Genomic DNA, 17,231 nt, shown 5'->3' with positions numbered 1-17,231 from the left:
TGTTAACTGGGAATGACTCCACACTAGCAAACTATGTCGCAGTTGTATCCAGAAAGTGAATCACTTTAAAATAAATAGATTTTAGAATGGAGACACATTGATTTGATGGATTCTAAAATAGAGAGAAGTTGAAGCAAAAGGTAAGCGAGAGGCAGGTGTGAGAAATCACCAACCAGCCAGCATGAAAAAACTTGAAAGTCTCCTTTCTCTGTGTGATAGAGCCTCATAAATAAAAACTACCAAGAAGTCTGTAAATTTAATTTTAATACCAAAATACGCTGGACAGCCAGCACCTGCCATTGCTTCACTTCCCCAGTGAAATATTAAATCAGATGCTTGATAAAATGCCAGAAGACCAGTGCTGTAATGAAAAGGAACACTTGTTAATATTACATCTGCCACTATACATTATATCACCTCAGCTAAACTATGGTGTTTTAGGATGATATTAGTAGCAGACTGATTTAATTTCAGTTTTAAAGGGGGAATATGCAATTTTAATTCCATTTACTTAGGTCAGTGCCAATTTCAACTTAGAAATGCCAGGCAGAAAAGGAATGGACGAATGAGGTGGCATGATTGAATATTGATAAGTCAATTTTTAATTTATCAAGGTTATAGAGAGGTGCTCTGCTTGCACCGCATACCAATGAGGAGCCTCAAGAGCTGAGAATTGGCAAAGGGTGTCACAAACTGTACTCCAGGGCTGATGGAATGACACCGTGCTGGTCGTAATATTAGTGCTGGAAACCTAGAATGGAACTGTCGCGTGCAGAAGGCGAGGTAACTTGCAACAGGCCCCAGCCTCCAAAAATGGCACCTGTGTTGCATTCTACACCTGCATAACATGCAGAAAGTCTTCTCTCATTGGCTCCTGACAATTGCTGGAAGTGTAAACAGGTAGCTGAATCTTTCTTTCGTACATGGAGGTCTTCTAAAAAAGCGAGGGTATTTTGGGAAATGATACCCAACGAGATTAAAAAAAGGTTTAAAATGAGTATAACAAACAAACAAACAAAACCCTGAAGTGTTTTTGTTAGGGATTACAGGGGCAGAAATTATTGATGCTTTTGAATTATGGTGCCGGAGGAGACTCTTGAGAGTCCCATGGACTGCTAGAAGATCAAACCTATCCATTCTTAAGGAAATCAGCCCTGAGTGCTCCCTGGAAGGACAGATCGTGAAGCTGAGACTCCAATACTTTGGTCACCTCATGAGAAGAGAAGAATCCTTGGAAAAGACCCTGATGTTGGGAAAGATTGAGGGCACAAGGAGAAGGGGACGGCAGAGGACGAGATGGTTGGACAGTGTTCTCGAAGCTATGAACATGAGTTTGACCAAACTGCGGGAGGCAGTGCAAGACAGGAGTGCCTGGCGTGCTATGGTCCATGGGGTCACGAAGAGTCGGACACGACTGAATGACTAAACAACAAACAAACAAACAAACAAAACCCTGAAGTGTTTTTGTTAGGGATTACAGGGGCAGAAATCCCCCACCCCAAAACTGTTGAAGTTGTTAATGTATGCAACAGCAGCAGCTAGAATTCTTTATGCACAGAAATGGAAGGAGGAAGAAGTTCCCACCAAAGAAGAATGGATAAGTAAGATAATGAATTATGCAGAACTGGCAAAAAAAATAATAGCAAAAGTAAGATAATCTAATGATGTGTGTTTTATGGAAGATTGGATGCCTTTTTCAGACTACTTAAAGAAATACTATAGTATGATGAACTCGTGAGCAGGATTTGAGCTATGAGCCACAGAAGTAATTAGATTATTATACTGTGGTTGTGATTTAATAGATGTTGTTGTTGTTGTTTAGTCGTTTAGTCGTGTCCGACTCTTTGTCTGTTGTTTCTCTCCTTCTATCTATTAAAATATGGTCTGAAGCTCAACATCAAAAAACCCAAGATCATGGCCACTGGTCCCATCACCTCCTGGCAAATAGAAGGGGAAGAAATGGAGGCAGTGAGAGATTTTACTTTCTTGGGCTCCTTGATCACTGCAGATGGTGACAGCAGTCACGAAATTAAAAGACGCCTGCTTCTTGGGAGAAAAGCAATGACAAACCTAGACAGCATCTTAAAAAGCAGAGACATAGATAGAAGGAGAGATTTAATAGATAGAAGGAGAGAAACAACAACACAGAAAACGGGTTGGGAAGTTGACAAAAATAAGAAAAAAGACGTAACTGTGTTTTGATTATGTATGCTAAAAATGTTGAAATTTTAAAAAATATAATTGCAGAAATGACTTTTCTCGTTGGCTGATATGGAGCAGGGGCCACACATTACGATGTCATGACCTAGGAGCATCACATATTTTGAAAGAGGAGGGGAGAACGTAGCACAGGGATGCTGTTTTCATCAGCAGCCCCATGTCATACTAAATGGACATTCCACCCTAAAAAGTGGCACTGGTGCAGCCCAAGTTAAGCATTTGCAGATTACCACTGAGTTCAATGGAAAATACTGTACATGTTTGATTCTCCCATTGCTATCAATGGGGCAAAATGTGCTTAGCTGTCTGGCTGATTTCAGGAGAGCTTGCACAACCAGCACTTCCCAGATAATTTATGCTAAAGTTTGCAGTCTTTTATTATATTCCTTTAATCTCTCCAGTTCTGGAAGTCAGGCAAGGTTTTGCCAAATGAAGAATCTGGAACAAATGATCTTAAAAGGGTTAATGTAGAAAGAAAAGTGCCAAAAGGTTTGTGGTTTTTGAAACGTTGTTGCTTCAAACCCCTTCATCAGAAGGCTGCTAAAAATATCTTTTGTATTTACCAAAAGGTGTTAATTAATTTGAATTGCCTGTTGCTGTTTTCATACCTCGTATTTATGCCTGCTTTTATGTTGTATTGTTTTCACTTAATTGTTTATTATTTTCGCACGTATGCTGTCTTGAGCAATTTCCCATGGGAAATGCACACAGAATCAAGTGTTAATGTTAACCAAACATTGTCATCACACACACACACACACACACACACACACACACACACACACAGGGGCGTACCGAGGATCAAAACTAGGGGGGGGGCAAGCCATGGTCGTTCAGGGGCGGGGCCAAGGCACGGGATGGGAGGGACCACAAAGTGGGAATGTGGGCGGGGCTACAGGGCCAGCGGGCCCGACGACTCTGCGGCGGCGGCTGCAGCCTCTAAATGAACCCCCTAAACTCTCTCACACTAAACCCCCCTGCTCTGAAGCAGGGCTGTCTCTAGGCCTGGGTCCGGTGGCGCGGAGCACCAGGGCGCCAGGCCACCAGGGGCGCCACTGCGCCCGCTGAGAGGCGCGGCGGAGGCCACCCCAGGCGCGCCTCTCAGCTGTTCAGCGGCTTCAGGCTGCTTTCTGGAGAGGCGCGGGCAGGGGTGTCACAACAGGGGGCGGGCAGCACCCCCTGGCCCAGGGCCCGCCCTACGCCCAGGCTGGGTTGCGCAGGGCTCTGGCCCTCCAGGCGGCAGCCGCGCAGTGAGCTGCGCCCGCCGCGCCGGGAAACGGGGCGGGTGGGGGCACCAGAGGGATCCGTACCACCATGGGGCCAGGTATGCTTAAGACGGCCCTGCTCTGAAAACACCGCTCCCATCCATTTATGGCTAGCCACCCCCCTGAAAAAACCCTTTGGGCCCCGCTTTCCCTCCTCCAGGTCCCCCCGAAGCCTTGCCAGTTCCCACCCTATATATCTGGGATGGGGAAGGAGCTCAGAGGTCTGCTAGACCTAGGGGACCACCCCCCGTGGCCTGGGAGCATACTGGGGACCACCCCCGCCAAGCTGAGACCCTCAAAGAAGAAGAAGAAGCTGCCACTGCCGCCTCCCCATCACAAGGGAGCAAAAGATGGGAAAGGTGGGGTGGCGCAGCACAGGCGAGCCCCCCCTCCAGCTGTGACCCTACGGCGGCGGCAGTGGCTCCCCCGCCCTCAACGCCCCTCTCTCTCGGCAGGGGCAGCAAGGGAGAGCGGCTGGGGGGGGCGCATTGCAAAGAAGGAAACAGCAGCCAATGCCCGGAGAGGGCAATGCACGCAGGGGGAGCAGAGAGTTGTGCCGCCCCCCAAGGCAGCTCCTTTCCTATTGCCGGCGGTGGGGGGCGGCAAGGAAGGGTCACTGCCGCTGGGCTACTCCTGCCGCTGGCAATCCGGTGCAAACGCCCCCACGCAGCTTCCTTGCAGCAGCCACGACCACCGCCTTCGGTCGCCGCCCCCCCACTCCTCCTTTGCAGGCTTCTGCCCACCGAGGCTGAACTGGCTCCTGTCGGTGCACTTCCTCTCCCAGCCCAGGAGGAGTCTCAGTAGCAACTCCTAACTCAGGGGGGTAGGGGGGTGCAGAGGGGGGAAGGGGGCGATTCCCAGCCCACGGCGCCGACGATCGCAGTGCAGCCTACTGGGAGGTAGAGCGCAGCAGCAGCTGCAACCAATGCAGGGAGCCGCGTCTCCTTCGCTTGCCAGCCCAGCAGAACTCTTAGGCAGGAGAGGTTGCCGCCTGGCAGGGCTTTCCATTGGGAGGCGCGAAGGCTTTAGTGGGCGGGGATTGGTGCAAATGTAGGCAGGGCAGGCTGAGAGGAGGAGCCGCCGCCGAGGAGCCGCGGCACCAGCAGCGTTTCCTCCCCCCTCCCCTCCCGTGTCAACAAGCGGGGCGCCTGCGCAGGGTATTTGCTTCCCTAGTCGGGCCCGCGGTTTGGCCTTCTAGGGGGGGCAGCTGACCCCCCTGCCCCATGCTGGGTACACCCATGCACACACACACACACCAACAGATTGCACATCAACACTTTGCAGCCCATGATACTGGATCTGTTTCAATTATTGTCACCTAGAGATGTGGACCAATTGCTTGGGGAAGTGCGGCTGATCACCTGCCTTTTGACACTGACCCATCTTGGCTTTTTAGAGCTTGCCAAATAGAATTGCTTGCATGGATCCAGTGAGTGATTAATACTTCCTTGGAGGAGGGGTGCTGAAGTAAGGGAAGCAAAAACTCAGCTAAGAAGCTCAAATTAATACTGTTGACTGCAGTGTCCTTCTGGAATGGCTCAGGGAGCTAGGGGTTGGGGCACTGTACTTCAGTGGTTTGGGGTCCTGATTTTCCAAAGTTTTTCTAAAGCAGATGGGCTCCAGAAGGAGAGAAGCCTCCCCACTTTGGGCAGTTGCCTTCCATCTCGTGGAGTGAGGTAGAGCTAGTGTATCCATCCCCACAAGCCCATCTGGTCTGTTTTCAGACACTGGCATTAGAACACCTGAAGAGGGCTATGAACTTCCTTCAGGGAAAAATCTCTATTAGTTTCAAAGCCAGCATCAAGGCAGTTGATCTGGGTTTTATTCACCAATTTTCTCAAAAAGCTTGTTTGCCCTCCTCTGTTCTCATAGAAGCAGTGGGAGATCCTGCTAACACAGACTTTAAAAGTTTATTTTTTTGGGGGGGGTTGTGGCTTTCCTTTTAAATATCCTATGAGGTGGGCTGATCAAGTTTCCTTCTCTAACAAAGCCTAGCATTCCTTGTGACGGTCTCAAGGCTTTCACCTTAAAAACCAGACAGATGGATGTTTGAGGAACCGGCTTACAGAAAACAAACCCTCATGTAGTTAAAATTTCCATTTTCTCCATCTCTCGTCTATCCTGTCACTAGGACCAAGAGATTGAGAGGGGATATGATAGCCATCTTCAAATATCTCAAGGGCTGTCACATGGAAGATGGAGCAAGCTTGTTTTCTCCTGCTCTGGAGGGTAGGATTCAAACCAATGGCTTCAAGTTGCAATAAAGGAGATTCCGACAAAACATCAGGAAAAACATTCTGACAGCAAGAGCTGTTCAACAGTGGAACAGTCTCCCTTGGAAGGTTGTGAACTCTCGCTCCTTGGAGGTTTTTAAGCAGAGGTTGGATGGCCATCTGTCATGGATGCTTTAGTTGGGATTCCTGCATTGGGGGGAGGGGCTGGACTAGATGACCATTCCAACTCCACAATTTTATGATTCTATGTATGAAGTGTGTGACAGTGGGGGGGGGGACGACCAGTTTGATTTCAGAGTACGTAGTTAATGCTCAACTGCTCCCTTTGACACACTGCCCCAGTAGGGTTTATCAGATGTTCAGTTAGGGTAGAAGGAACATGCCCAATGTGTGTTATGAACAGCCTCATTTGTTCCACAAAGAGAGACCTCTCTGCATGATCAGAAACCCTGCCTTATCATGTGTAAGAGACACTCTTCGATCTTCAAACCACCAATTATAATTGGGAGGCAGAACCTGCCATTGCAATTCCACTTCCTTTTAATACCTTCTACCCTAGCTGAATATCTGAAAAGTCCCAAAATCTCTCTAATGATGGTCTCAGGCAGATCTGAACTCAGCCACTTCAATCTATAGAACATGAACATTTACAAGCACTTCATAATGTTGATTCTGCATGTGTCTTTCAGTGTGGCAGCACCTATACTTTGGAGCTCCCCGCTTATTAACATTAGACAGATTTAATACTCCGGCTAAAAAGCTTTCTTTTTATTTCAGCATAATTTAGTTACATATACTTGGTTTTTAAATCACACCGATTTTATCTGCATATTAGTGATAATCATCTTACTGTTTTATGTACACTGCTTATATATCTTTCGAGTAAGCAGTTTATGAACCATCTTAAATGAATAAAATAGACAGGCAGACACAATGTCATCTGCACGAAGTGTGCATGCACACGAAAGCTCATACCAAAATAAAAACTTAGTTGGTCTTTAAGGTGCTACTGAAGGAATTTTTTAATTTTGCATATAGGCCATTTGTCTCAGTGAGAAATATGCTTTAAATCAGAGGTGCAAGGAGATATTCTTAGGAATAATGCAACTCAAAGTTAAGAACCTGTCCACAGGATAGATTTAGAAGCATGCTTAACTCTTCCATTTAAGCAAATAGAATGTAAACATGCTTAGCTTGGACTTGATCAGATCTCCTCTATGTTGGATAGGCACACTTAGGACTCAGGTCTATGGGGGGGGGGGATGTATCATATTGATGCAGAAGCCAATGATGGATGAACAGGGTCCAAAGGATGCTCAGACAGATGCAATCCTATTGTCCTATTGCATGTTGACGTTGTTTAGTTTGCTCAATCTGCACATAAGGGCCCTGATAGGATAGAATATTGTGCCAAGAGTTTGGGAGGGCTATCTTAACTCAGCATAAATTCAGTGGAGTAGATGAGCAGAAGGCTTGAATGTCTTAATGAGTTCAGTAACTAGGGAATGATACCAACTTAAAAGAAGTTATGAACCCAGTCCTTCTTCACTCCTTATTAATTGAAAACAAGACTTTTGAATCTTGAATTTATAATGAACAGCTTTTAATTTCCCTCAGACTTCATGCTTTTGAGAGCAAGGGCTTCACTTTGTACAACTCCGTGAAAATGGTCGGTGGGACTTAATGATGCATCCCCCTCTCTTGATAATAAAGATCGAGTCATATGACCATGATTATGTCTGATGCTATTAGGGCCTTTTCTGTGACAATTATTAATAATGCCATTAATGAGAAATTTGCCCCAGAGCGTTTTATGGATGATAGGCAATGTATTCTGAACTATGCTCATCAGAATGGGTATTGAGAAAGAAATGAGAGCTTTGAACTACACAAAGGTTAGCAGCTAAAAACAATTATTTTGAGGGAATGTAATTGCCCGAAGAAAGGCCCTCTTATATCCTGCAACTTATCACCAGGAAACGTTAACATGTACATAGCAACTTCAATGTTGGTGCTAACTAGAAATTCCCAGTCTATTCCACAAGCCACTTTAACCAACATAATGGAAATAATTTGGAATACACACTTACTAGTAAGTAAGCCCCATTGAACACAGTGGGACTTACTTCAAGTGATATTTTTCTAGAAAAAGAGGTGCCAGAACCCACAACAAACACCTCTCTGGTTCTCTTATTATGGCAATGGAACCTACATGAGAGGTGCTGGAGCTGAGTTCTGGCAGGTTCCAGCTGAAAAATGCCCGTCTTACTTCCAAACAATCATATGGGGTGAGCTGCACATTCTACTCCCTTTCCTCCTTTTCTCCATCTCACACCCACCTCTGCATTCATTTCTTTACATCATTCATAGCTGCCAAGTTTTCCCTTTTCTCGCGAGGAAGCCTATTCAGCATGAGGGAAAATCCCTGTAAAAAAGGGATAACTTGGCAGCTATGCATCATTATAGCCAAGGACTGCCTCAGATGTCTGATGGTGTAAACAGGGCAACCAAAAGGTTGACAATTGTTAGGGTTGGCAACTCCTGAAAAACAAAATTCTGCCATGTGGTCAGAACCCAGATGAGTCAAGGGGTGTTTGCCCAGGAAGGTCAAGAGTGGGATATGAACACCAGGAGCCACAACTGAGCAGTAAAAAAAGGACACAACATGTGAGCACGTAGCTCAGTAGTACATAGATTCTGTTCATGCATGGGATGAACAAGCCCCCTACCAATAACCAATATCATTTCCATATATCAACCTAACGCCATCCAGATTCCAGCTACAACAGAAGTACAAGACATTGTACTTCTCAAGTGTGTGAGCCCACCCACTGACTGTGTGTAATAATAGGTAGCATATATTAAGCACTAATCATAAATTAAACTTTCTGTAAATGAAATGCTTTACCCAAGACTGAGCGTCCCCAGCATGAAACAACACCAGTGAATCTATGGAAGCAACCTGAAAACCCAGGCCGAACTGATCAAGAAAAGGAGCAAACTTAGCTAAAGGTTAAGTCACAATGGACACAGGATCAATAAATTAAGCATCTAGAAAACATTTACCAGTAGTACACACACTACACCCTCATCTCCACCCCAAATATATACTCCACCTGGCTGCTACTGGTGGCTGCCTGCTCTTGGTCACCCAGCACTGGGATCCCTGGCACATTGGGTTCAGGTTATCTGCTAAGCTCTTGCTGCTATAGCAACCTCATTGTTGGCCCCACCACTTTTAAATACAAACGGCTGCAGATCAATGTAACCACTCCTGCTTCCACCTCCACACTCACCCCTGCAATCCAGCTGAAATGGTATGTGTGCATTTACAAACAGAGCTGGGGGACACTGCCCTAGCTGCCCAGGGTGCAAAACACTTGCATGCACAAAACAAAAACAAATGGACTGGATCCAAACTAACCGTGTTTCCCCCTTTTTAATACGTAGTCAAAAAGTAAGCCATGGCAGGGTTTTTAATCATTTGAGAAATGTAAGACATACCCCGAAAATAAGCCATACTTCCGCGATGTGCGGAGCAAGACCACTGAGCGCCCCAACCAGCTAGCGGGACCCAGCATGCTGGCTGCAACAGGAGGAGGAAGCCTGCTGGGTCGGGTCGGTGCCCGGAAGCGGTGGCTGCTGCTGCAGCGCCGATAAAGCGTGCAGCAGTGCCGCACGGAGCACCGAGGGCACAAGCCAGCAGGACCCAGCTCCTGCAATGCCGGCCATGGCAGGAGGAGGAAGCCTGCCAGGTCGGGTTGGCGCTCGGAAGTGGCGGCGGCTGCAGCGCTGACAAAGTGCGAAGCAGCGCTGCACACTCTGTGTGTGTGTGTGTGTGTGTGCGTCCGTCTCTTTCTCTGTGTGTGCGTGCGCGTCTCTCTCTCTCCCTGTGTGTCTTTCTCTCTCTCTCCCCCTGTGTGCGCGTCTGTCTCTCTCTGTATGTTTGTGATCGCGTCTCTCCCCCCCCTCCCCGACAGAGAAAAGGTGCCGTGCAGGTTCCTCTTTGGCTCATCATTCAGCTGCCCTGGCCTCCTTGCCGAGAGCTGACGCCGCTCCTCTCCCCCTCCTTCCCGCACGGAGCACCAAGGGCACGAGCGTCAGGAGGAAAGAGAGAGGGGCTCGTTGCTTGCGGAGGGAAAAGCGTGGGCTCGTTGCAGGTTTACCTCACAGCTGAGGGGGCAGCAGGGGCCAAGCACCTTCCCACCCCTCCCCAGAGCCCAGCCCGCAGGCTGTTCCCCTCAGGAAATGCGGCTCTTCCCGTCCCCGAGGAGAGCCGCCAGCCCTGGAGCGCCTCTCTGCCGCCCGAGGCTCTCGAAAGGCCGCCTCAGAAGCAGGCAGCTCCCTTACGCCATCTCCGTATCCCGCCGGCGGGGTTACTCAACCCGTTCGGCAGGACTGCCCCCGCCCCCGCCTCTTTGCAGAGTTTGTGCAGCTTGTGCGGCTCTGCCTAACTTCTTGCGCGGCAGGCAGGCGGGCGTCCTCCCATCGGCGCGGCGAGCTTTGCAGAATCGGGTGCTGCAACTCGGAAGCCGGCCAGGCGAAGCTTAGCTGCCAATCAAAAGGACAGGGGTGTACGCAAGACGTTCTCCTTAGTTGCTTGGACCAGTTTGGTGATGGTGATAATGATGCCCTTTGTTGAATCGGTAGAATTGTAGAGTTAGAAGGGACCCTCGGGGGTCATCTAGTCCAACCCCCTACAATGCAAAAATCTCAGCTAGGTCATACATGGCAGGTGGCCATCCAGCCTCTGCTTAAAAGCCTCCAAGGAAGGAGAGCCCTTGACTCAGGATGGGTAGGAGGGGAAAGGGAGAGAATAGAAGAGGCAGAAAACGGAAAGGACCATAACAAAGTGGCAGAGCACCCTGTGCTCTGTATGCATAAGGATCCCAGGTTTAACCCCCAGGTACCCCCAAGTTTGAAATCCTGGAGAGCTGCTGCCAGCCTGGTTGACAGCAATAATGGTAGAGGACACACGTAGCATTAAAAAATCCCAGTTTCAATTGCTGCAATTGCTTGCTATGTATTATGTATTGTATTTAAATAATCTCCTTATTTTCTTGTTTCATTTAATGGATGTTATGTACATCATGTTGTGCATTATGTTACAGTATTATGTTGTAAAACCTGGATAGCTCAGTTGGCTAGAGTGTGGTGCTGATAATGCGCGTGGAAGAGAGCGCTGAGCATCCTGAGCCAGTGGGACCCAGTTGTACCGGCACTTTAAAAAAAAGAAAGAAAAAAAGACACCCCCTGAAAATAAGCCACCGTGTGTTTTTTTGAGGGAAAAAAGTTATAAGACGGTGTCTTAAAAAAGGGGAAACACGGTAAGCTGTTCATGCTTCAGTCCCTTTTTGTGTGTGTGGGGGGGGGGGAGGGAGTTCCTATTCTCCTGCCACAGTAGCCAAGGAAATGGAAATGGCAAGTCCTTTTCAGACATGTTTTATAATTTGAGTTGGAGTATGATGAGTAGAAAAGAAATGACCCTGGCTTGCAATACAGGTGTGTATTAAAAGTCTGCCAGATTCATATTCTGAACCAGGCAATCGCAACACTTGGCAACATCACTGCTGCCTTTCCAAACTAGAACTGACTTCACCCTTTCAGATGTCTCTAGTCTGATAAGTGTGGTGGTTGAAACGCTCTTGAGCCCGATTGCTAAAAGTATGGGAACGCACTGCATATAGGATATTTACTTTCGTATCAATGCTAAAGAAAGGAGTAACAAGTATGAAGTTCAATTGCTAGGCTAAAAAAAACAGACGGAAGCTGCCCATTTATTTCCTCCAAGATTTCCAGCTAGTATTTCTCTGACAAAATCGCAGCCATTGGGAAATGCTGGTATAAAATATCCCATTGCTCTGCCAGAAAATTAAATGACCAAACAATACATGGCAGGTCTGAGTACAAGCTATTAAGAATGTGCACAGAAAAATCTAAAGTCAGCGCAAAGCCTGCTTCTCTCTCTCTCTCCCCCAGCCCCCTGTTCTCCACGCGCCTCCAAACTCACATTTCATAGGGCGTTGTAGGGGGTTGTTCTTCTTTTCATCTTAATTCAGCTGATACACATTCTGGCTCCAAACTGGGGCCCTAAACTGGATGTGTTGAATAGAACAGCAAGGCCATTTTGGCTGCATTCCCAGCCTGAGTAGAAACAGGTGATTCCACATCTCTAATGGGTCTCTCTAACGACCACCCCAGCTGACATGTCTCAAGCTTCTTGAGGGCCAATTGAGGATTTTCAGTCTTATTTCCCAGAAGCCACTGGGAGCAGCACAGTAATTTACTAGATGACCCTCAAATGTGAATTCTTTCCAAAGAAAACTTAAATGTGCCATAATTGGTATCCATGGGATAGCAGGAAAGTGCAGCACATTATACAATACAGGATTTCAGATCTGTTTAAGTCAACCTGGCTGGTTTGCCTGGGGTCAGAAATGAAAGACACTTGCAAAAATTGGTTTTTGAAATATTCCAAGTGCTATACCTAAGGCAACACCTTCCATTTTAGATAGCAAAACAATGCACCACCTTATCTTGCCAAATTGCTTGCTTTTATCTTGTTAGAAGTGATGCAGGTGGTGCTGTGGTCTAAACCACAGAGCCTAGGGCTTGCCGATCAGAAGGTCGGCGGTTCGAATCCCCACGGCGGGGTGAGCTCCTGTTGCTCAGTCCCTGCTCCTGCCAACCTCCAGTGGGAAGGTAAATGGCATTTCCGTGTGCTGCTCATGCTGGCCACATGACCAGCTGTACGCCGGCTCCCTCGGCCAGTATAGCGAGATGAGCGCCGCAACCCCAGAGTTGTCCGCGACTGGACCTAACGGTCAGGGGTCCCTTTACCTTTATACAGTATTTGTTAGAACTTTCAGTGAGCAAATCAGCTAGAATAAGATGGAAAATTTGGAAACTATCAGGGGGCTCCCATATGTTGACTTGAATGTGAAGAAAACAGTTCATGAGATGAGGGACTCTGCTTTATTCAGGGTCCTCAATCATATGGAGGGTTTTCCCCTCAAAATTCAAGCCAGAAGACCCTCCCCCCTGCAGATCTTCCACATTCAACATGGAGATGGTTGAGCACCAAGCATGCAACAGGCACAACAATGTTGGAGTGAGGCTTGAGTGTGCACCCTAGCCCATACCCCACAATTCATGGATACCAAGTTTTTGTGCTCAGAAACACCTACTAATCTGGAAGATGTAAAGGCAGCCCCCCATTTACGCACGTTCAATATATATGCAACTGTGACATGTGTATCACACCAAACCTGGAAGTGACGCAGAACGGTCAAAAAGATGTCACTGAAATGTCACTAAAAGGGTGGAACAGGGGAGGAATGGTGTGTTTGCAGGCATTTTCAATGGGTTTCAATTATATGCAATTTCACCAACACACACAGTGCCTCAGAACATAACCGCCATGTAAACACAGGACTGCGTGTACAGGGTAGTCCTAAACTGCTATAGAAAATAGTTCAAAATTATTATTATTATTATTATTATTATTATTATTATTATTATTATTATCTCTCTCTACACCAGCAGGCCCCAAAATGGGTTACAACGATTTAAAATTATGTATTAAAAATAGGTAAGACAAATCACAGTCAGGGGAAGAGGGTGAATCCTAAAAATACTCATCTCAGGTGTCAAAGACCAGGAAAAAGAGACAAGTCTTTAGCACTTGCCAAAGGCTATGTAGTGAAGGCTCCAGATGCACCTCTGTGCTGAGGGAATTTCACAATATGGTGGAGCATGACTTATAATCTGGTGAACCAGGTTCGCTTCCTCACTCCTCCACATGTAGCTGCTGGGTAACCTTGGGCTAGTCTAACTTCTCTGAAGTCTCTCAGCCTCACTCACCTCATAGAGTGTTTGTTGTGGGGGAGGAAGGGAAAGGAGATTGTTAGCCGCTTTGAGACTCCTTAGGGTAGTGATAAAGCGAGATATCAAATCCAAACTACTCCCCCTTCCCCCCCTCCTCCTCCTCCTCCTCCTCCTCCTCTTCTTCTTCTTCTTCTTCTTCTTCTTCTTCTTCTTCTTCTTCTTCTTCTTCTTCTTCTTCTTCTTCTTCTTCTTCTTCTTCTTGGCTTTGCATGCCTTAATAAGCATCTTCAGTTGACACAATGGGAAAATGCAGGATCTGTGCACTACAAGCTATTCCTATTGGTGAAAAAGCTGCCTTGTGAACTTGCAGGAGCTTCCAAGCAGTCTTCAAGGGCGCACAGGTAATGTATTATGTTATTCCAATCTCAAATAAAAGTTTTGAATCTTCTCAATGTAAGGGTTAACCATGTGTCATTAGGAAACTGTCATATTACACTATTACTTATCACAGCAGATAAACCACTGACCTGTCACTACTGCTTAACTATGCTGGCTCTCATGTCACATAGTATTACAGTATTTGAGCCAATTAAACCACTTGGGTTGATGATACGAGGGCTCCAGTGGCATCGCCACTGCTGGTCTTTCCTTTTTATGTCCCTCATCACTACAGATGGGGGAGCTCACTATGCTTTCCCGAAATTGCTCAGTAAAATGCACAAAAACTGTAATCAATGCTGACACCCTGCTGAGACGCATTTCAAATCACCCAACTATTTTACCAGGCAGGTTTTGCCCCACATCTGCATCTGATGTGAGACAACCTCCTTTCAACCCGTAAGAGTGATACACACAAACAAGTATCCCACCAGGGGTTGGGTTTGCTGGTTTTCTGCACACACTTTCTGCCAATAAAGTACAAAAACAAAACAGCACAGCACAAATTTTGAGCCTCCCGAAACGTTCCCCTGAATTCACAAACAAAATGACAGCAATTATATTTTCATGCTGAAAGCAAAGAGATGCTGAAATAATAATGGGTGGAGAGAGAGAAAAAAATCTTTGCTTATGAGTCATCCTAGCACAATTCAGGCATTTGAGGAGCAGCAACAAGCAACTCAATTTCCTCAGTAATCTATATTTTTTCTACTTGTAGAACATTAAGTTAATCATTTCCATATTAATGAATCCCACAGTGGAACATATCAAATAGAGGAAGCAGGTATTGTGGGTGGATGGGCAGGAAGAGTGAGTGTGTTTGTGTGTGTGCATGACTGGAAAATATAAGAAATTGAAAATGGATTTGCTCAGCGAGCTCCTCCTCATCCTGCCTGCTTGTTTGTTTGTTTACAGGTATTTAAACTGCAGCCCAGCTAAACACTTGCACAAGCTCAGAATATATATTTTTAACCAGTAGCACTGGCTAAAAATGGTTGCTCTTTATAAAGATGAAGATCTAGGGAGAATTAATAACACACACACGCACAAGCAATTGTGTTCTCACATTAGGCTACTCTGTGGCATTTTCTCTGCAGCAGCTCCCTATGTCAAATCACTAGACACTCCCCAAAAATGGCTGTGTTGGTGGAAAGTTACTATGGAAGGTTGCTGAAGAGTAAAGTGATGGAAAACCCTAGATCAGGCATAGGCAAACGTGCCCCTCCAGATGTTTTGGGACTACAATTCCCACAATCCCTGACCACTGGTCCTGCTAGTGAGGGATGATGGGAGTTGTAGTCCCCAAACATTTGGAGGGCCGAGTTTGCCTATGCCTGCCCTAGATGCATGTAAACATCCATAGGGCTCAGCTTTAAAAACTCAACTCACACAGAATCCTCAGTTGATTTCTTTTATCTAATAGCATTTGTATAAGGCTTAACTGTAAATAAAACCTCTAAGTGGTTTACAAAGAATAGGTTGTATTAACTAAATATGTGAAGGGACACCCCAGTGCAATCCATTACATTGATATTAGATGCCCATTAAATATACGGTATCCAGCAGCATTATGGAGTTTGCTTTGCTGTGCATTTATTCCCTGGCGGTATTTTGACATTTAAAGGTCCACCAGTATCTTCCCCCATGAAACATGTACCCTACCAAGGAAATTACCCTTAAACACTGCACGGCTATGCATGTCTACTCAGAAGTAAGTCCCATTGAGTTCAGTGAGGTTTACTTCTAGGAAACAACACACAGGATTGTAGCCAAAAGATTTACAAATGATGCCATGGGATGAACTTTTGGAAAAGCACCCTGCACTGCACCGCTGTACTATGAAAAAGGCACTTTAAAACCCATATAGCTCACCCTAACATTAAAATCTCAAGCAGCAAAAGATTTCTTTGGAAAAGATAGTTCATAATCTTGATGGGGAAAGTAGCAGAGATATAATTTAGAAAGCACAATGTGGCCAAGACATCTATTCCCCTTCCACGGCTTTGTGATTCATTCTACTCTATTATCCTCTCATTTCCCTCTAGGGAAGGGCTGATATTGTAGTTTTGGAACACACAGTTCGCATGCAAATGGTCCCAGGTTCACTGCTAGGCATCCCCAAATAGGACTGGGAATGGCTTCATTTTGAAATCCTGAAGAATCACTGTCAGGCAGTGTAGAACAGGGACCCTTGGATGTTGTTGGACAGCAACTCCCACCAGCCCTGGCCACTGGCCGTGATGGAAGGGCCTGATGGGAACTGGACTCCAACAACATCTGGCAGGCAAAATATATCCCATCACTGGCATGAAAAATACTAAGTTTCTTTGGTCTGTCACAGTATGAGGCAGCTTTCTATGACCTGCCAAAACAATACCTATAAACTCCATTGCAGGTTGTCAGATAGCAGGAGCTACCGAGTTCCAGTGGTCAACAAGTCAGGACAGCAGAAGCAGCTCTTGACTGTAGAAAGAACCTACACCACAGGCCTGGGGGGCCAAAGACCCCAAAGACTCTAGGTCTTTCTATACAGCCTATAGAATTCTCTCTACACCACATCCCTTCTCAAGCACCTTTGCCCCCAGGCTTGCCTGGATGGAGAATGGAATGATAGCTGTGTGTAGAAACTTCAGTTCCACCAACTGGGTCTGGCCAGGCTGGCTGTGCCCCGACTGACCTCGGATGAGGAGAACTCAAGAACCACTGAATCCAAACTCTCTTGTCCTGGTGGATTTTGGATTTGTATTGTGCAAATTAGTTGTTGTGCAGCGAAATAAGAACTGAAAGGGGGTGGAAGCTTGGCAGAAAGCTAACTGCAAGGTTAGAAGCAGCTGAAGAGATTCAGTATATCAGTTCCCACATGCCTGGAACACCAAAAGGATCCCCCATTAGCCAGATGCTTAGCATGCCTTAGGCAATAGAGATATCTGTGGGACACAAAAGTTTTAGGTATTGGAATACAAAACAAAGAGAAGGTTTAACATATGCTAAACACGTTTCACACTAAAATTGCATTAAAAAGAGTGCAGGGTGATTTTATATTATGTTGCAAATTCTTTTATTTTTTTGAAATGGTGAAAAAACCTCATTCTTTGAACTAATAAATAATCACTACAGCATTAATAATTTTATATGCATATAGAACATTGATGTGATCATGCCTTAATGCATCCTCTCATTTCCTGTTAAATTTCTTAATCTGAATTTCGCTGAGATGAGAGGAATTTTTTCCATCCAACAATTTGTA

General features: G+C 46.0%; 1 protein-coding gene across 4 annotated transcripts in view; it reads right to left on the bottom strand.

The window, feature by feature from the left end:
- Window positions 1-17,231, bottom strand: part of LOC118096596 (phospholipase A2 inhibitor alpha-like protein) — a 248,253-nt gene that overhangs the window by 32,946 nt on the left and 198,076 nt on the right. Inside the window, exon 1 of one of the 4 annotated variants that reach the window (XM_060274998.2) lies at window positions 8,836-8,972. The exons of 2 other annotated variants lie outside the window; for them this stretch is intronic. The gene's annotated coding sequence lies outside the window, so the exon portion shown is untranslated. Of the gene's footprint in view, window positions 1-8,830; window positions 8,973-17,231 lie in introns of those variants that run through there. One more of the 4 variants, XM_088670138.1, reaches the window with a different exon arrangement.

Source organism: Zootoca vivipara, chromosome 5, assembly GCF_965207765.1.
Source record: "Zootoca vivipara chromosome 5, rZooViv2.hap1.1, whole genome shotgun sequence".
Lineage (NCBI taxonomy): Eukaryota > Metazoa > Chordata > Lepidosauria > Squamata > Lacertidae > Zootoca > Zootoca vivipara.
This window is presented reverse-complemented; position numbering and strand designations above follow the sequence as displayed.